Below are 21,991 nucleotides of genomic sequence, written 5' to 3'. Positions count from 1 at the left end.
ATACGACCCGGTCGACAATAGTAACTAAGGGATAGGGCCCTAACTCAGCTCTCCTGCTCGGTGAACGTCAGCTCAGCTGTGCTCTGGATCAACTGACTAAAGCAGGTCAGCTAGACTCTGGGGTAACATTTGATTTCTGGAACACAATGCACGTGAACATGGAATGGGACATTCATGCAAACATGTCAGTCAGTAGATATGTGCTGTGTATGCACAGACACCGTGGCGTTTTAATACACCCTTCCCCATACTCTTTCGATACATACGTAGGGCGACACTATATACAAAAGCCCCTACACATGCTACCACATTCAGCATGTACTACATAATTCATGTGCTCTTTAATTCAGTCCTGTTTCCTTCTCTCTTTTTCGCTTTCCTTCCAACCGTTTGATCTCTTACGTCAGAGTAAGACGCTACAAATGACAGAGCCAGACATGTCTGTGCTCTGTCCCTCAGACTGTAAGTTCAGCATCCTGCTGCACGCCACTCAACCTCAGCCACGGCTGACTGACTAGCTGGCTTACTGACAGGGGGCGTTTGACTCTGTGTGTCAAAATGGCACCCTATTCCCTATATAGTGCACTACTTTTGACCAGGGGAAACAGAAGAATTTGACGTTCGGGGTGCAGGTCGTGGCAAAGTCTTCCCCCTTGTTGGAGGTTGGGCTCTGGTCAAAAGTAGTGGACCATATAGAGATTGGGAATAGGGTACCATTTGGGACGCAGGTTGTGATTCTGTGATGTAAGGGACACTCCTGTCACAGGCCAGAACAGCAGATATTAATCCTGCATCTGTCAGCCAGCCAGTCAGTCAGTGAGAGAGGGTAACTGCAGGAAAGACTCAGCTCAACAGGTAAAGACAGTGGTCGTGTCCTAAATGGCCCGTAGGGTTCTGGTTAAAAGTAGTGCACTATATAGGGAATAGGGTGCCATTTGGGACTCAGAAAACATACTCACCAACCTGTTGCAGCATTACAGTGAAGCAGGGACAGGGCTGAGCTGGGCTGGGTAGGGGAGACACGCAGGGGACAGGATGGCCAGTGCCACTGTTACATATTGGAATTCACCCGTTTGCATTATGATGCAACGGTGAAAACATGGATAAAGGGATATTGATTACAAATGGAAGCCTGGTTGTGCATACTAGACAGTGCATGCCTATCTGCAGTCTAATTCCAGATTCTTTATAGGGATAAGTTGCGGTCCATTACAATTTATTGCCTCTGAGCAAGTCTCACCTCAAAACCCATTCTTTCTTTACCACAATTCCCACCTGAAGCAATGCATACTAAACTTGACACATAGTTGAGCTGAAACTCCTCACTGTTCATCTCTGTCTCTATTGCACTGTGAGTTCAGTTACACTGACATTGTATCCGTGCTGCAGAGGGCACCTTCCCTCATGCCACTCTCAGATATTGTCTAATACTAAGTGGGTCAAACAGTTGAGAACAGTTGAGTTCAAAAAACAGGCTTCTCTGAATCCTTAAAAGACCCGCTTCCCATCGGGATTTCTCTCTAGATGGCCTTCCTGACATCTCCTTACCTAAGGGTTACTCTTTAGTCTTTTGTAACAAACATATACCTAATGTTTTCAGCAGGTCAAAATGACCACAGATTTTTGGAAAATGGCCAATTTGGAAACGCATGTAATTGTAATTTCTAAATATGTGCTAAATATGCGTATGCAACCAATACAATGTCATTTGATTTGATTTCCCCCTCAAACTCACAATTATCAAGTCCAAGCAAATCAAACTGTATTGCCTCATACCATAATTATAATAATATCCCTAAAACTCACAATCAAGTCTGAGCAAAACGGAGTGAACTTTCTTGCACGAGAGGGATCCAGTAACTCAAGACCTTAGTGAGGAAGGATCACCTTGCGGTGACATAACTGCGGGATTAGCGATGCAGGGTTAGACTGAGATGTACTGAGCTCTATGGGGGGTACTGGTACTGGGCAGTGCTTTCCACGTGGGTTCCTTTGAACGACTTGGCCTCGGGCCAGCAGCTCTGTTGAACGAGAAGGCTTATTTTGGCTGCTAACAGAGGAGGACAGGAGGAGGGGTAGAGAGAGAAATAGAGAGAGGGCTGGAGGAGAGGAGGGAGAGAGAAAGAGAGAGGGAGGGATATTTCCAAGCCAATTGTAAATGTGATTTACTAACCCCGGGCACCACATTCATTTCGGGCCCTGCATACTCAACAAAACTCTATTTCTGTTCTTGTAGCGTTTACAGAGCACTATACCCTATTTCTGAAAATGCATAAACTGTCACATACTGTGACTGCCACTTGCTCATGACCACTCAATAAACCATTTGTGTCCTATCTGAAGATAACTCGTGCATGACTGAATAATGGCATAATAATGATCTCACACACTAGAAGACAATCCACCAGATCACACGAGAGATCCTAAGCACAGAGCTTGTTAGTATAATACCATTCTCATACATACTGTAGGCTGCCGCTACAGTAACGGATCGATAGCGCAGACAATTTAAAAAAGCTCCACATCAGAAGCGTCTGTACCTTTACAGACAGTAGAATTCTGCTGGAACGTTCGGTATTGTTTCCCTGACAGCAATAAAGGTTGCTGATTGATATGCTGTGGGGTTGGTTTTCTGCTGTTTTTTAATGGTATGGTAGTTAGTGTTTTCTTTCTACTGAATGTATTGGTAAGTCATTGCAGGGGCGCAACTTTGGTTTTTGTAGTGGGGGGATATAACTATATACACTATATATATATATACAGTGGGGCAAAAAAGTATTTAGTCAGCCACCAATTGTGCAAGTTCTCCCACTTAAAAAGATGAGAGAGGCCTGTAATTTTCATCATAGGTACACTTCAACTATGAAAGACAAAATGAGAAAACAAAATCCAGAAAATCACATTGTAGGATTTTTAATGAATTTATTTGCAAATTATGGTGGAAAATAAGTATTTGGTCAATAACAAAAGTTTATCTCAATACTTTGTTATATACCCTTTGTTGGCAATGACAGAGGTCAAACGTTTTCTGTAAGTCTTCACAAGGTTTTCACACACTGTTGCTGGTATTTTGGCCCATTCCTCCATGCAGATCTCCTCTAGAGCAGTGATGTTTTGGGGCTGTTGCTGGGCAACACGGACTTTCATCTCCCTCCAAAGATTTTCTATGGGGTTGAGATCTGGAGACTGGCTAGGCCACTCCAGGACCTTGAAATGCTTCTTACGAAGCCACTCCTTCGTTGCCCGGGCGGTGTGTTTGGAATCATTGTCATGCTGAAAGACCCAGCCACGTTTCATCTTCAATGCCCTTGCTGATGGAAGGAGGTTTTCACTCAAAATCTCACGATACATGGCCCCATTCATTCTTTCCTTTACACGGATCAGTCGTCCTGGTCCCTTTGCAGAAAAACAGCCCCAAAGCATGATGTTTCCACCCCCATGCTTCACAGTAGGTTTGGTGTTCTTTGGATGCAACTCAGCATTCTTTGTCCTCCAAACACGACGAGTTGAGTTTTTACCAAAAAGTTATATTTTGGTTTCATCTGACCATATGACATTCTCCCAATCTTCTTCTGGATCATCCAAATGCTCTCTACCAAACTTCAGACGGGCCTGGACATGTACTGGCTTAAGCAGGGGGACACGTCTGACACTGCAGGATTTGAGTCCCTGGCGGCGTAGTGTGTTACTGATGGTAGGCTTTGTTACTTTGGTCCCAGCTCTCTGCAGGTCATTCACTAGGTCCCCCCGTGTGGTTCTGGGATTTTTGCTCACCGTTCTTGTGATCATTTTGACCCCACGGGGTGAGATCTTGCGTGGAGCCCCAGATCGAGGGAGATTATCAGTGGTCTTGTATGTCTTCCATTTCCTAATAATTGCTCCCACAGTTGATTTCTTCAAACCAAGCTGCTTACCTATTGCAGATTCAGTCTTCCCAGCCTGGTGCAGGTCTACAATTTTGTTTCTGGTGTCCTTTGACAGCTCTTTGGTCTTGGCCATAGTGGAGTTTGGAGTGTGACTGTTTGAGGTTGTGGACAGGTGTCTTTTATACTGATAACAAGTTCAAACAGGTGCCATTAATACAGGTAACGAGTGGAGGACAGAGGAGCCTCTTAAAGAATAAGTTACAGGTCTGTGAGAGCCAGATATCTTGCTTGTTTGTAGGTGACCAAATACTTATTTTCCACCATAATTTGCAAATAAATTCATAAAAAATCCTACAATGTGATTTTCTGGATTTTTTTTTCTCATTTTGTCTGTCATAGTTGAAGTGTACCTATGATGAAAATTACAGGCCTCTCTCATCTTTTTAAGTGGGAGAACTTGCACAATTGGTGGCTGACTAAATACTTTTTTGCCCCACTGTATATATATATATATATACAGTACCAGTCAAAAGTTGACACACCTACTCATTCCAGAGTTTTTCTTTCTTTGTACTATTTTATACATTGTAGAATAATAGTGAAGACATCAAAACTATGGAATCAGGTAGTAACCAAAAAAGTGTTAAACAAATCAAAATATATTTGAGATTTGAGATTCTTCAAAGTACTCACCCTTTGCCTTGATGACAGCTTTGCACATTCTTGGCATTCTCTCAACCAGCTTCATGAGAATTTGTTAAATAAATAAAAAATATGAGGTAGTCACCTGGAATGCATTTCAATTAACAGGTGTGCCTTGATAAAAGTTCATTTGTGGAACTTCTTTCCTTCTTAATGCGTTTGAGCCAATCAGTTGTGTTGTGACAAGGAGAGGTGGTATACAGAAGATAGCCCTGTTTGGTAAAAGACCAAGTAGAAGTTATGTCAAGAACAGCTCAAATATGCAAAGAGAAACAACAGTCCATCGATTTTAAGACATGAAGGTATTTAAGACATGAAGATCAGTCAATCCGGAAAATTTTAAGAACTTTGAAAGTTTCTTCAAGTGCAGTCACAAAAACCATCAAGCGCTATGATGAAACTGGCTATCATAAGGACCGCTACAGGAAAAGAAGACCCAGAGTTACCTCTGCTGCAGAGGATAAGTTCATTAGAGTTACCAACCTCAGATTGCAGCCCAAATAAATGCTTCACAGAGTTAAAGTAACAGACAGACATCAACTTTTTAGAGGAGACTGCGTGAATCAGGCCTTCATGATCGAATTGCTGCAAAGAAACCACTACTAAAGGACACCAATAATAAGAAGAGACTTGCTTGGGCCAAGAAACCCAAGCAATGGACATTAGACCGGTGGGAAAGAAATGTAGTCCAAATTTGAGATTTTTGGTTCCAACCGCCATGTCTTTGTGAGACGCAGAGTAGGTGAACGGATGATCTCTGCATGTGTGGTTCCCACCGTGAAGCATGGAGGAGGAAGTGTGATGGTGCTTTGCTGGTGACACTGTCAGTGATTTATTTATAATTCAAGGCACACTTAACCAACATGGCTACCACAACATTCTGCAGCGATACACCATCCCATCTGGTTTGCGCTTAGTGGGACTATCATTTGTTTTTCAACAGGACAATGACCCAAAACACACTTCCAGGCTATGTAAGGGCTATTTGACCAAGAAGGAGAGTGATGGAGTGCTGCATCAGATGACCCGGCCTCCACAATAACCCAACCTCAACCCAATTGAGATGGTTTGGGATGAGTTGGACCGCAGAGTGAAGGAAAAGCAGCCAACAAGTCCTCAGCTTATGTGGGAACTCCTTCAAAACTGTTGGAAAAGCATTCCTCATGAAGCTAGTTGAGAGAATGACAAGTGTACAAAGCTGTCATCAAGGCAAAGGGTGGTTACTTTAAAGAATCTAAAATATATTTTGATTTGTTTAACACTCTTTTGATGAATTACATTTTTAATTTTACCAGGCAAGTCAAATTCTTATTGACAATGACGGCCTACACCGGCCAAAACCGTACAACGCTGGGCCAATTGTGCACTGCCCTATGGGTCTCCAAACTTTTGACTGGTACTGAATATATTTATTTTTGGGCGGATAAACATTCCAAACAGTCTACCCGACCCCTCCGAGGCGTCCGCATGGTCCTAAAGCACACCGTTGCCTCATTTTGTATCACATTCCAATGATAAAACTGGGGGGGGACAAAAAATGTGGGCCCGTCCCCAGTGAAAGTTCTGCCCCTGAGTCATTGTATTTAACGAACTTCAAAGTACTTTTCCTGGGAGCAAGTGGTCTGCGTGCAGGCAGCAGGCAGGCTGCACTCAGGCAGCTCAAGATCATTTGATTGACAGTTCTGGTTGCCTAGTGATGGATGTTAGTGCCGCTTCAGAAGCGGCATTCCTTTACAGACAAGTTAAATGCCTGCTTCGAAACTATCTCCAGAGAAGGTTTCGTGGCGGCATTTAAAAAGCTGTAGTGTATCCTTTTCAGACAAACAAACATGCTGTAGCCGAGGCACTTTTAAGGCGCCACCTTCCATATGTCTAAAAGGGATATGAGTCATTTAATTAATCATCCCCCCCAAAAAGTTACAAAAGTATCCCATGTGTAACAGTATATAACCTTAGTCCGTCCCCTCGCCCCGACCCAGGTGCGAACCAGGGACCCTCTGCACACATCAACAACAGTCACCCATGAAGCATCGTTACCAATCGCTCCACAAAAGCTGCGGCCCTTGTAGAGCAAGGGGAACCACTACTTCAAGGTCTCAGAGCAAGTGACGTCACCGATTGAAAGGCTACTAGCGCGCACCACCGCTAACTAGATAGCCATTTCACATCCGTTACTGTCCTTTTCCAGTGTGCCACTAACCAAATCTCTCTCGCTGCTCTCTCTCCCTTCAAATGTTGTTACAGCCCTCTAAATACAGTGATTACCATCATTAAGGGTGTTACTCAACGCACACCTGAGGGGCCAGGACTGTAGGGGGTGGAGGGTGCCGGTGGCAGAAATGGGTGTCTATAGGCTAATCTTGATGAGGGACGTGAACTTTGGGACAGAGGCTGTGGCTGCATTCCAAGCACGTAAAAAACACACACCCCTCAGCCCTCATATTAAGTGGACACTTCTGATTATGTATCATGACATATGATGAGTTGACACTTGCAGGACGAGGGAAGAATGAATACATTTTAAATGGACTGCCTTTGCCAGGAAGTTCATCACTCGTTCGTCCCACGGTTGTGTTTTCAGTCATCATGGAACCACCGGTAGCTGTTGTGTGTGTTTATATGCGCTACAGTCAATTATGATCGCATTTCATATCTTGACTAGAAGACAACGCATCCGCAGACAACGAATACTAGCCATCCGACGATATCAGGTAAATTGACAATTACAATGTATAAGTGTGTGGCGTCAAGGAAAGTTGCATGCGCATGATGGCGTTTCCAAAAGCTAACCAAACAAAAACATAATTACTTTTACGATACGTGTTTGCGGCGTAGCACAATTTCTAACTTGTCTGGTGAGTGTAGGTGTGGAATATGCCTGTCATGTTGGAGGAGGTCAGGATTCCCAAGAATACAGGAATTAGTGCTGAGCGATTAACCGAAATGTTATTTTAAACAACTAATTGACCGATGTCGGTTCAATTACTTGAATTCCATTTTGTTCAGGTTTTTTTCTGTGAGCTAGATGTGGAGTTTCTGTAGATATAAATCAGATCGAGCCTGAACTGTGCGATGCAATAGGGAGTTGTAGTTTCCAACAGGTCAATAATCGACATAGTTTAGAGCAGAAAAAGTAGTAATTAACTACAATGACCATAATCCATTGTGGGCCCGCTTAAACTTGTCAGGTCTGTGGCCGGCAGACAAGCAGACTGAGAGAAGAGAAGGCGTGATCGATGGGAATAGAAAGCAGGTGCTTTGTGACCCTGAAAATACATGATCTAAGTTGATTGATAGTTGGTATTGAGCAGCCATAAAAGTATGCCTTATTTACCTCGAAGAACTACTAAAATCGTGTTTTTGACAGACAGTGTAAGCAGCAGCTCTATGGAGATGAGAAGATGACTTGGAATGAAATAATGAAGTCATCAAAGAAAACAAATATTTTATTAAAGTAAAGTAATGTGAATAAATGATGGTTAATAAGTGATAAGCAGTAATGGGCAGTCACTACCATCATGGGACTTTTATAAATTGATTAATGCAGTGTTCTTACAACATTCAACCCATAAAATGCATAGCACGTTTAATGTGAAAAATAAATAAATCGAAAACTAACCGACCTCAAAGGGTACTAACAAGAATACCCCAGTGTCAAGTTGTGCCAAAACAGTGAAGTGAATGAGAGGATCAAGAGAGCAGGGAGGGCCTGTAATAGAGAGCAATCTGGATTAGTCTTCTCTCTCTCTCTCTCTCTTCTGCTGGAGACTGATGGCCAACGTTAAAGGTCCAATGGGAATGTCTGAGATACTCACCTGTGATTAGTGGTCCTATGTAGCTCAGTTGGTAGCGCATGGTGCTTGCAATGCCAGGATAGTGGGTTTGATTGCCCGGGACCACCCGTTTGTAAAACTTATGCACGCGTGACTGACTATAAGTCGCTTTGGAGAAGAGTGTCTGCTAAATTGCATATATGATTCTACATTCTATTATTTAAGCAAGGTTTTATGGGTTGAACAATTCTATTGGGAGATATAAGTAGATATCAAGATGTGAACTACCTGGTGTAGAACAATCGGAGGAATTACTGACACTTAAGGATAGGGTTCAATAGGTCTACGTTGAATAGCAATAGCTTTCCCTGCACTATAGCATCATATAACATCTGTGATGTTGACAGCGCAAAGGCAGGCTGAGTCATTGCACTTCACTGTCAGATATGAGATGGAACATCTAGTATGCCTTCACATGCAATTCACTCCTTTAATAAGCACAACTATTATTGCTTCAGAAGTTATAACTTAATGACCATTCTCTCTCTCTCTCTCTCTCTCTATTTAGTAGTCAAATTTGTGGATTACAGCAGAGCTCTGTAATACAGTTAAGTAGAATGGCAGTTTGCCTAATTAAGACCATCACTAAAAATGTGGGGGAACACCAGAACAGTCATTTAGAAATTGTGTGATAACGACATATTCAATTATTGTTTAATTTTGCCTAACCTTTTGCAGGACACAATCTATAGAGACTAGGCAAGGCAAGTGGTCCTTTGTTCATGGCTTTGAAAATGAAATGCACATCATCGTCCTCTCTTTGAACGCACAAACACAGCATCTAACACAGCAGCTAACACAGCATCTAACGCTGGAGACCTTTGATGGCAAATGGGTTCTTTTTTTCCTCACTAGCCTTTGGAAGGTGGTACAGTAGGCCTATATTGTGTGTGTGTGTGTGTGTGTGTGTGTGTGCATGTGTGTGTGTGTGTGTGTGTGTGTGTGTGTGTGTGTGTGTGTGTGTGTGTGTGTGTGTGTGTGTGTGTGTGTGTGTGTGTGTGTGTGTGTGTGTGTGTGTGTGTGTGTGTGTGTGTGTGTGTGTGTGTGTGTGTGTGTGTGTGTGAATGTGTGTGTACGTGTCTCCCTCTCTCAATCTCTCTCTTGTGGTAATGAGTGACAATACGCAGAAACTGCTGCACCTCGGAGCTGGTCACACAGTCTAATAGGGTGTCAATATATATTACAGACTCCTGGGGAAAGGGAGGGGGGTGTTTGTACTTACTATGACAGAGCCTGTGGGTTACCTTAATGATGCCCAGGTGAGGCAAGGTTTTTTCATCGTGCCATCCTCTTGTTTTGCTAAATATCTAATGCAGATGTCCTGGGTTGGCTGTGTCCTGGGTTGGCTGTGTCCTGGGTTGGCTGTGTCCTGGGTTGGCTGTGTCCTGGGTTGGCTGTGTCCTGTGTTGGCTGTGTCCTGGGTTGGCTGTGTCCTGGGCTGGCTGTGTCCTGGGTTGACTGTGTCCCGGGTTGACTGTGTCCCGGGTTGACTGTGTCCCGGGTTGACTGTGTCCCGGGTTGGCTGTGTCCTGGGTCAGCTGTGTCCTGGGATAGCTGTATCCTGGGTTGGCTGTGTGCAAATGGCACCCTATTCCCTATATAGCGCACTTCTTTTTTGCCCTATGGGCACTGGTCAAAAGTAGTGCACTATAGGGTACCATTTTGGACAGACCCTGGGTTGGCTGCACATTGCACACATGCAGGGCTTATGTGGGTTTAGACACATGGGCTCCCTACTGTGCCAATGCTACAATGGTGCTGTTTAATGATCCTCAGAAGGTATTTAATATGTGGCCCGTAGGAAAGACGGTTTTGGGAAATCCCAAGGGCAAAAACATGCATTAAACATGAATCTAGAGACATACAGGTTTACAGTAAAAGAAGATGTGTGTGTTTAATTTATTGTTGTCGGATTTAGTTGAATAGATTTGGGTTTCATCTTTCTGTTTTCTTTTTGTTTGGAAATCAGTGGTGCAGAGTTTGCACCAGGGCAAATGTTTTATAAATCTGTCTCTTTTTCGCTTCCTCAAGATGTTATTGAGATAGAGTGCCAAATATCAACTGAACAACAGAAAATATCGATTAAAAGAGTGCTTGATTATAATTCATTGTGTGGCCCTTCCGAATGGAAACAAGACTTTCCAGAGTGAAATATTTGAGTGGAGATATTAAACTATTAAACACAAGCTGGAGCATCTGTTGCTGCAATATGAACTAAGGTCACCGTGCCATATTTTTTGGTTTGCTCTTCTTACGACTTGAATGACCAGTCTACGCATAAAAGTAGATCTTTTTACGCCGTTTAAGTCTTGTGCGATTATCATACGACGTTGGGTTTAAAGAGCAATCATGTGTACGCGGCTACACGCGTGTACACACACACACACACACACACAAAACAGACAAAGACAAAAACACACATAAAACACACACACGCACACACACAAAACCCACAAATAATTTAGTATGGGATAAGAGTAAAAAAGGGGAGACTATTATTGCTGTTTAGCCTCAGTGTGTCGTTGTGTTGAGAGCCTGTGGCTGGGACAATGTGTAACTAATGGGGTTTAGTACAAGCAGGCTGGCCAGGATGTGCACAAATTAAACTCCAAGAGAGCGAGGAAAGCGGAATTAGAAAAGGAATGTAACGGTTCAAGTTTTAATGATGACCCTAGCCGCCATATGTGGGCCGCATACTTAACAGGCCTAGGGCTAGGTGATATATCCAATTAATTGGATTAATTAAAATGTATGTTTTAGCACGATGTTTTAGCACAATGTTCCAAATGGCTGTATCGCAAAATAATTTAGTTTTTATGAATGTCTTTTTGGTCTCGTCTCCTTCGGTGCTGTGGCACCCGATTTAGACTACAATCACCCCATTAAAAGGTGGAAATCATCACACCATGGTGATATGTGGTACCCGACCGCCACATATGTGGTACGTGATACCTTTGAATGGTGAGTCAGAATCAAATCAAATTGTATTTGTCACATGCGCCGAATACAACAGTGAAATGCTTATTTACAAGCTCTTAACCAACAATGCAGTTAAGAAAAATACCTAAAAAAAGAAATAAATAAAAGTAACAAGTAATTAAAGACCAGCAGTAAAATAACAATAGCGAGGCTATATACAGTGGGGAGAACAAGTATTTGATACACTGCCGATTTTGCAGGTTTTCCTACTTACAAAGCATGTAGAGGTCTGTAATTTTTATCATAGGTACACTTCAACTGTGAGAGACGGAATCTAAAACAAAAATCCAGAAAATCACATTGTATGATTTTTAAGTATTTAATTTGCATTTTATTGCATGACATAAGTATTTGATCACCTACCAACCAGTAAGAATTCCGGCTCTCACAGACCTGTTAGTTTTTCTTTAAGAAGCCCTCCTGTTCTCCACTCATTACCTGTATTAACTGCACCTGTTTGAACTCGTGACCTGTATAAAAGACACCTGTCCACACACTCAATCAAACAGACTCCAACCTCTCCACAATGGCCAAGACCAGAGAGCTGTGTAAGGACATCAGGGATAAATTGTAGACCTGTACAAGGCTGGGATGGGCTACAGGACGATAGCCAAGCAGCTTGGTGAGAAGGCAACAACTGTTGGCACAATTATTAGAAAATGGAAGAAGTTCAAGATGACGGTCAATCACCCTCGGTCTGGGGCTCCATGCAAGATCTCACCTCGTGGGGCATCAATGATCATGAGGAATGTGAGGGATCAGCCCAGAACTACACGGCAGGACCTGGTCAATGACCTGAAGAGAGCTGGGACCACAGTCTCAAAGAAAACCATTAGTAACACACTACGCCGTCATGGATTAAAATCCTGCAGCGCACGCAAGGTCCCCCTGCTCAAGCCAGCGCATGTCCAGGCCCGTCTGAAGTTTGCCAATGACCATCTGGATGATCCAGAGGAGGAATGGGAGAAGGTCATGTGGTCTGATGAGACAAAAATAGAGCTTTTTGCTCTAAACTCCACTCGCCGTGTTTGGAGGAATAGAAGGATGAGTACAACCCCAAGAACACCATCCCAACCGTGAAGCATGGAGGTGGAAACATCATTCTTTGGGGATGCTTTTCTGCAAAGGGGACAGGACGACTGCACCGTATTGAGGGGAGGATGGATGGGGCCATGTATCGCGAGATCTTGACCAACAACCTCCTTCCCTCAGTAAGAGCATTGAAGATGGGTCGTGGCTGGGTCTTCCAGCATGACAACGACCCGAAACACACAGCCAGGGCAACTAAGGAGTGGCTCCGTAAGAAGCATCTCAAGGTCCTGGAGTGGCCTAGCCAGTCTCCAGACCTGAACCCAATAGAAAATCTTTGGAGGGAGCCGAAAGTCCGTATTGCCCAGCGACAGCCCCGAAACCTGAAGGATCTGGAGAAGGTCTGTATGGAGGAGTGGGCCAAAATCCCTGCTGCAGTGTGTGCAAACCTGGTCAAGAACTACAGGAAACGTATGATCTCTGTAATTGCAAACTAAGGTTTCTGTACCAAATATTCAGTTCTGCTTTTCTGATGTATCAAATACTTATGTCATGCAATAAAATGCAAATTAATTACTTAAAAATCATACAATGTGATTTTCTGGATTTTTGTTTTAGATTCCTTCTCTCACAGTTGAAGTGTACCTATGATAAAAATTACAGACCTCTACATGCTTTGTAAGTAGGAAAACCTGCAAAATTGTCAGTGTATCAAATACTTGTTCTCCCCACTGTACATGTACAGGGGGTACCTGTACAGAGTCGATGTGCGGGGGCACCGGTTAGTCGAGGTAATTGAGGTAATATGTACAGTTATTAAAGTGACTATGCATAGATAATAAACAGAGAGTAGCAGCAGCATAAAGGGGGGGGGGGGGGCAATGCAAATAGTCTGGGTAGCCATTTGATTAGATGTTCAGGAGTCTTATGGCTTGGGGGTAGACGCTGTTAAGAAGTCTCTTGGACCTAGACTTGGCGCTCCGGTACCGCTTGCCGTGCGCTAACAGAGAGAACAGTCTATGACTAGGGTGGCTGGAGTCTTTGACAATTATTCGGGCCTTCCTCTGACACCGCCTGGTATAGACCTTGATGGCAGCAAGCTTGGCCCCAGTGATGTACTGGGCCGTACGCACTACCCTCTGTAGCGCCTTGAGGTCGAGCAGTTGCCACACGTCGTACTGTGTGATAGGCGACCCTTTCGATGGTGATTTTGGAAGATTAACTGACAACCGCGTGTGCATGTCCACTAAAAGTTTACATTTCTTTCTGCTCTGACTAGGTAGTAAGCGTTTTACTTTATTTTGATGCTTTTTTGGAAACTATTGTCCAAGTCAAGTCAGGAGTTTGCTACAAGTGTAACTGTAGCTTTATAGTCTGATGCTAGCTACATAAATCTTTTAGGTAAAGTTATTTCGCAAGCAATTTTAACCAGAGCTAGGCAGCAGGTCGATTCTTCTGTATGGAGCCATAGCTAGCGTAATTACTAGAAAAGGAATAATTCACCTGCTAAGTCCTCGCAACTGACATAAATCCCATGATTTATTTATCACCCAGTAAGATGTGGTGTTTTAGTAGAAGCACGACCGAAGGTAGAACCTTCTTTTATTTTCGCTTTTACATTGGCTGCATTTTTGTGAATCTGTACTGCACTTTGATTTATGTAAAGTCCTATCTAAACCATTTCCAATTGTCTGTCCCCAGGCTGCTAGTCCCAGTTAGGCAGTGTACCTACAGCCCTCAGTCAGCTCTCCAATGCCCTGGGAGAAGTGAAGGGCATCCAGGATTCTCTGCCAGACATCAGCAAGGACTGGAGGCAAAGCATGAACACCATTGAGAACTGCCTCAGCTGCGGAGAACCTGGAGAACATCTGCTGGAAGGCCACCACAAGCTGATGAACCTGGACTTCATGGAATGACCTCGTGTGCGAACAGTGCCGCATTGACAGCATGAACAAGGACAACGTGAACCTCAATCAAAACCACTCTGGCAAGGTACAGGGCGTGTCGGGCGATAGTGCCGCCGGGCGCCATGGGTAAGGCTGGAAGCCACAGTGAGCACGGGCATCAAGGGCACACAGTCGGTGACACGCGAGTCGGATAAGATGTGGCTGGTGACGCTGGTGCAGAGCTGCCCCACTACCACACCTTGACAGGTTGGTCAAGCTCTACCTCAACACTGTCCATGAGGGTGCAGGAGCTCGATTCAGAGGTCCTGAAGGCCAACGAGATTGTGTCCCCCATCACTTGGGATCCTCAACTAATACTTACAAAAATAAGTCTGTAGTGCCCTGTCCACACGGCCCTTTCTGTGACTCATGCAGCATCAGTGATACCTGGGCAGTCCAATCATAGCTCAGCGGAATATGCAGGAATAGAAATACATTAGCTCTGTTACTGAGTCTCTGTTCCCTCTCTATCATCTTAGGTTGTAAACTAAATACATGGTCGCTGCTGCTGTCGTAAGTGCCAGCTCAGAATTTTTAAAGTTTTTGTTTAGCTAGCCTGCATTAACGTTGGGAACCCCTCATAGATGTTCTCTCCGATTTTCTGTGATTGCTGTGTATTTCTGTACGTAACAGTGTTGCTTCCATCGAACCAGGCACCCTCTGAACACAACGACAACTGTTACCTATCGCTCAACAAAAGCTGCTGCCAAGGGAAACGTCTACTTCTAGGTTCCGGGGGGGGGGTCACCAATTGAACCATATGTCTATTTATGACTATCTGTGTGTAAAATGTTGTTGTGTGCATGCGTGCTGTGCGTGTGTGCCGTGCGTGCATTGCTGTATGTGTGAATGTCCACATTACAGTACAGCATATACATGGTTCTCTCAACCATACATCCCACTGTAATTACATGTTCCAGTGCGGAGATGACGGGTCCCCCAGAGTTATTATTATGACAAACCAGGATGAGGTGTGCAGATAAACAGGCTTACACTCTGTCTCTCTCACCCTTCCACAGTCCAACATTACAGGCTGGCTGCATATGGCTCTGCAGACGGACAAGGCGGGCGGGCAGAAAGATATGGAGCCAGAGACTGATCAAGATGGCTACTAGAATACTGTTCTGTCTTCTTGTTCTGAATTTAGTCTTCTAGGTATCAGCCTGCACATCTTTAAAACCAACAACTGGGGGAAACTAAGTGGGGTAGTGATGCTACAGTAAGGTTACTTTACCGTACATGTGTATATGAGCAGATCTGACACTTGTCTGAATAAGTACCACAGCAAGGGCTCTAGTTTGTTCTATACATCCATTGTTAATATTGTCAGGAGTGATCATCTGACAGCTGTTTTTTCCCCAGATCGAGCAAGGTGCTGAAGCTATGTTTAAAATGAACGAATTCCTCATTAGGTAAGAAGGGTTGGAAAAGTCTTAATAATTGTTTCATGTTTTTGGTCATGACTTTACACTGAGTATATCTTGTCTACAATTGTAAAATATTGGACGTTCAGGTTCAGAGACGAGGCGATCACCTACAAGTCCCCTTTATGAAGTGAAATCAGCAGCCAACGTGGCGTTCGTTAAACACGCAACCTCCAATTTTGGTCAGGATGAATATCACAGCTTTTTTCTAATATAACGTGCCCTTCCCCTCCGTTGCACGTTGCGCATAACATGTTGTATGATCTAAAAGCCACATCAACACGATAGTGGGGTCTGTACCCTAACTTGAACTTTGCTAACATAATATTCGACATACATTGAGTGTACAAAACATTAGGAATACCTGTTCTTTCCACGACATAGACTGACCAGGTGAATCCAGGTGAAAGCTACGATCCCTTATTGATGTCACCTGTTAAATCCACTTCAATCGGTGTATGAAGGGGAGGAGACAAGTTAAAGTAGGATTTTTAAGCCTTGAGACAATTGAGACATGGGTTGGGTATGTGTGCCATTCAGAGGGTGAATTGGCAAGTCAAAAGATTTAATGTAAGTGTCTTTGAATGGGGTTTGGTAGTAGGTACCAGGCGCACCGGTTTGAGTGTGTCGAGAACTGCAACGCTGCTGGGTAATTCACGCTCAACAGTTTCCCGTGTGTATCAAGAATGGTCCACCACCGAAAGGACAACTTGACAAGACTGTGGAAAGCATTGGAGCCAACAAGGGCCAGAATCCCTGTGGAAGGGTTTCGACACCTTGTAGAATCCATTCCACAACAAATTGAGGCTGTTCTGGGGGGCAAAAGGGGGTGCAACGCAATATTAACAAGAAGAGGGTTTTAAACGACTCTCCATGCGAACGGCAGTACAAGAATTCTACTGCGAGACTAAAACATTAACACCACCACTGTACCATTTGTGAAACGACTGTAGCTAAAATGTAGCGAGGAGAAGTGGGGAACGGGTGGTACCCCTGGATCTAGTCCCTTAGGTTAGACGGGTCAGAGGGGGATTAGGAGCGAGCCGTGATCCCGTCAAAAGAGGATTGGGTCACCAGCACCATGTCTTCCCACTGAGCCGCACACTCCAGCAAGCACTGATCTCGTTAACTGCCTCTCAGAGGCCAGGGTTCCTAAGGCAAGCTGACAGCAGGGCTATTTTAGGGGGAGAAAAATCACTGATCTGGACAAGAGTATGGGATGGCTGGCCCTTTGCCACCGCTGTCCTTTAGAGCGAATAAAAACCCTAAAAGGAGCCCACTTTGCGGCGGAGAGCAACCCCTTGCTACACGATGCTGAGACAAAAAGATGAGGGACAAATGAGTTGTGGCAGCAGCTAATAAGGTTTGCCAGAGCTGTGTGTGTGTGTGTGTGTGTGTGTGTGTGATGAGGGTAGGATGCAGAATATTGACTTGAGATACACACACATAACTTGACTGTCAAATCTCCAATGGATCAACGACTTGCACCTTTGAGCTACACACAAGTATCTCAAAAGGGCCAACAGTCACAACAAGTCAATGACATTGGGCTCTTTTGACCAGAGCCCAATGTCAAACGAGCGATGCAGTAAAAGTGTCAAATGCAGCCAACGAAGCCGGCAAAAGGTAAGCACGCGCCACTGAGAGTCGGAAGGTACATAACAAACACCTGGGCATGATACTGAGTATCCGTCACGAGGATCACACGATGCTTCGCAGCTTCTCTCCGTTCCGGGAAGAGAGGTTGAAAAATACCGCTATACTTCACAGCTATTCTATTATCATAGAATACTTAGCCAGTAGCTTTAACGACAGCCACCGGTGTTAAACACTATCACTGGTTCAGCTAGGGATTTATCTAGCTGAACCATACAGCAAGGTGAGAGACCATCTGTTCTTTTGGTGCTTTAGTATGGCTGACTGGGAATCAGGGAATCCATAGACCCAGGGCATTACGGGTGGATTGAAAGCACCTGGCCAACAAATCAGCACAAAATAAAACGCCAACCAACTCGCCCCCCCCCATCTCTCCCTGTAATAGTTTCGTAATAAAGCGTTGAGATTAAAGCAGAGTCAAATTTCACCAGAAAACCTATTCAATCTGGCTAAAATGAATGAAAGTCAATCTGATCTGCTCAACATTCATTTTGCTTACGCTGTGGCTTTTGTTTCATTGTCAAACACACACACAGTTTGCGTGGTGAGCACTTGAATATAATTTGTACCTTGTAACTTTATAAATTAGCATGTTTGTCATCTTTGTAATCAAATACTCCAGACATAATTGCCAGTATAAACAATTCCACTCTGTGTTTTAAAAGCTTTCTCCCAAATGAGTCATCCTTAATGAAAAAAGACCGGAAATTACCAATGTTCTGAATTCTCACCCTCCATTATAAGCTTATGAGATCTATAACATTTGTTTCTGTGAGAACAGAGATATACATGCACAAAAATGGAGCATAGTTATGAAAAATTGCAGAATCAGCCCAACTCCTATGTGTGGTTTAAAGCTTTGTGCTTATTGGTGGACATTCTGCCTCCCAGTGCCGTTAATGAGTTAGAGGTAATTAGACTGTCGATATAAAAATGACAAATCAGCAATATAGCTCAGCAGAGCTTGGTGCCCAGCTAGCTTAGCGTTCTGTGTGAGTTCAACAAAGACTGTCTGCTGCAATGAGACAAAACATCAAGTCCGGAAGAACACAGTGAAAGGACGTATAGTGCCGAGCGCTACTGACTGACATCGGTTCAGTTATTTGAATTCCATTTCGTTCTGTTGAACAGTTTATCTAGAGATAAACCAGATCAAGCCCGAACTGATGTAGCAGGGAGTTGTAGTATCTAACAGGCCAATATTCGACATAATTACCACGCTTTCTGCACTAAGTTAACTACAGTGACCATAATCCAATGCACGCCTAATTGTCCGGTCTGAGATGGAGAGAAGAGACAGAATAAAGCGTGATCGAGATGAATAGAGAGCAGTTGCTTCGTGAGGCGTCACTCCCTAAAAATACATGACCTAAGATTGATAGTTGGCGTTCAGCAGTCACAAAAGTGTTTCTTATTTACTTTGAAGAACGACTAAAAGAGCGATTCCGTTAGACAGCATAGGCAGCAGCTCTATAGAGATGTGAATTCAATATGAAAGTCATCAAATAGACCTAAAATGTATGTAATATACACAGCCAAAACTGAACCGACGTCAAAAAGCAAGAATCACTCAGCACTAAGGACGTATCTGGTTTCATTTCGACACCTTGTATTTCCCTGCCACAGCTCCACATCTAAAGCTAAGACGTCGGACCAACGTTCCACATCCATGTCCAGTAGGAACCACTACAGTCCAGCCGAGCTGCGACAGTAATAAACACAGTCGTAAACATAGACTGAGAGCAGACCTATGGCATACAGCAAATAGGCTGTTCAGAATCACTACCAAAAGCCCCGAAGGCTGTTCCCAGTGCCCGCCGTTTATGATGAATCACTAATAAACACGAGGGCCAGTCTAGAGGCGAGCCCAGTTTAACAGGGAACATAACATTGGTCCACGTCCACCGATGACATCTTGATGAATAAACTCTCCAAACGAATCGATGATACCGCTGCAGCTGGTGTGAAAGGCACAGACCCCGGGGCGGCCCAAACAACATTTCAGGCAGTGGTGTCTGCACTGAATTCGACAGAAACACACACACACACACACACACACTTTCTTATTTTCTCTCACACACACACTAACACACACACACACACACACACAAATGTAAGAGAGGCAGGGTTAGGACACAGACACCAAGGGCCATTGGCCAATGCACCACATTGATGTGTTGTACCCTTAGGGCCACCCACCTAGAGGCAAGCGACAAATGTTGATGCTGCTATTGTTATCGAAATAGTATCTTGGCTCTCTCAAAGCACGCTGGACGCCTCATTACCCCAGCAGCAGCAACACAAACAACAATGGAGAGAGAGAGAGAGGAGTCTACAATGTTGCACACCATAAATACAATACTGAATCCATATGGCCAAAGCCAAGGAGAAGTAATCAGAGAAGTGCATCTTCGTCTGGGCTGTTTCCTTTCCTCACCATGACGCCAGGCTTCACATGACTTTGAGCTTCAAATCAGTGACTTGCCATGGCAAGACTTACATCCAAATTAGCAACAGCAGGCTATAAAGTAGTGTGTTTTTCTCTGTGTCGTGTTATGTTTACTCTATGTGGTCTCCATAGGCCTGCCCTCCTATCATCCAAGGCCTACTGTCTCTCTGTGATGATTGACGGGGGAGGGTTGAGGTTCCTGCCAGGCCCGGTGATTGACATCGCATAGACGGAGGGAGGGGGAGTAGAGGCTGCTGTCATCCTGCATGTTGATGAAGGCCATAGAGAGTGGGGAGTGAATATGCTGAGTGCATTTACTCACACAGTGTTTCCCAATCCTGGGGACACAAAGGTGTGCGGATTTTTTGTTTTTGCCATATAACTGACACACTTGGCTGAACGAATCAACTCATCAAGCTTTTGGTTGAATCAGACGTGTTAATGCTAGGGCAAAAACTAAAATGTGCACCGCTTTGGGTCCCCAGGACCATGATTGGGAAACAGTACACGTACACACAGGCCCTAGACACACAAGCTCAGTAGCTCTGTAGCTCAGTTGGTATGTATGGGCAATTCCACTGTAATGGAATTACGCATTAACTCAATTATTTTTCATTTCAAAATGTATGCCCCCCCAAAAAACATTGATTTCAAAGTTGAACAAACCATACAACTCTATGCACAATGACAACTTTTAAGAATTTCCACTGAAATATGTACAAAAAAGAATTTTGTTAAAGAACTGTGCAGATGCAAACATTGGTAAAGGAATTACGGTAAAATCTCCATCAGGTTTTTATGTCTCCAAGTTTTCCAAAAATGCTTAAATATCTCCTCCGAATGAAGATTCAAAGATGTCTGCAGAGACAATGGTGTGTCAGCTATGACATTAAAAAAATATATTTTGGTTACTGAACTACAGTAAGTGAAGTGGATTTACACGCGGTAACGGAATTATGGTAACAGAGTGACATCATGGGTCCCAATGCTACACAGAAATGCATAATTATGGACATGAATGTCATTCTCCTCAGGTTTCAGAAGTTTGGACATCACAGCGCAGCATAGCAGAGCACAGTAAAGTACAGTGCAGTACAATACAGCACAGCAGAGTAGAGTTCAGTACAGTAAAGTAGATTATAGCAGTACAGTAGAATACAGTACAAAATTCATGGGTTGCATGTTTCGTCACAATATTGTTTTAAACGTTATTTTTGGACTGTTGCCCGACTGAGCATTCTACTCAATGCATCGTCAATAAGCGCTGATGAGGATTTCATCAAAAGTCTACAGTGGCTTGGAAATACAATGACATTCAAAAGGAGGCAAATACTTAGTAGGAAAACCCTTTGTCATCATTTTGATGTCGCTAGATTGACTTTAGATGCAGTACAACATTAGCTAAGATTGAGGGAAGGACACCGGATTTTAGCTAGCTACCGTTAGCATTGCTAGGTATTTTTGACGAACTTTACTAGCTAATGACAACATTTCCATTGTCTAAAGTTAATTTGACAACATGATAATGCTGGCAAAGTTGTTTCCTACTAAACATTTGACTACTTTAGCAATGTCATCGTATTTCCAGGCACTATAGTGTAGTTTAGACTAAACAGTAGTTAGCCTCCGTCCAGAATGACTGGCCTTATCACGACTTTAGGGCACCACTATGGCGCCGCCGAAGAGGGCGGCTTGAGAACGTTCATAACAATGGCATGACGCGACCGAGTGACGGAGGTGCAACCTATGAATTCTGTACTCTACTCTACTCTACTACACTTTCCTTTACTGTACTGTATTGTATGGTACTCTACTGTATTGTACTGCACCACTGTATTTTATTGGACTGTACTCTACTGTGCTCTACTCTCTGTACTGCACTATCAAAACTCGTGAAACATACTTCCATGATAGGTTCAGATTTGGTCCAGGCTGGTCCGTCTGTGGATGTTAACATCAAGGCCTGGGAGGAAATTTCTACAACTTTTCAACGTCCATGGACGTCCGGTTTCGATCGGTGCTCAGTGGATGAGGAAGCTGGTTAAAGTAAAGGGAAAGAGAGGGGGGGGGGGTAGTTCCATGTCATTTCAGCAAGCCATAACAACCA

This window comes from Salvelinus alpinus, chromosome 26 (assembly GCF_045679555.1).
Source record: "Salvelinus alpinus chromosome 26, SLU_Salpinus.1, whole genome shotgun sequence".
Lineage (NCBI taxonomy): Eukaryota > Metazoa > Chordata > Actinopteri > Salmoniformes > Salmonidae > Salvelinus > Salvelinus alpinus.
The sequence above is the reverse complement of the archived record's forward strand: the minus strand, read 5'-3'. Positions refer to the sequence as shown.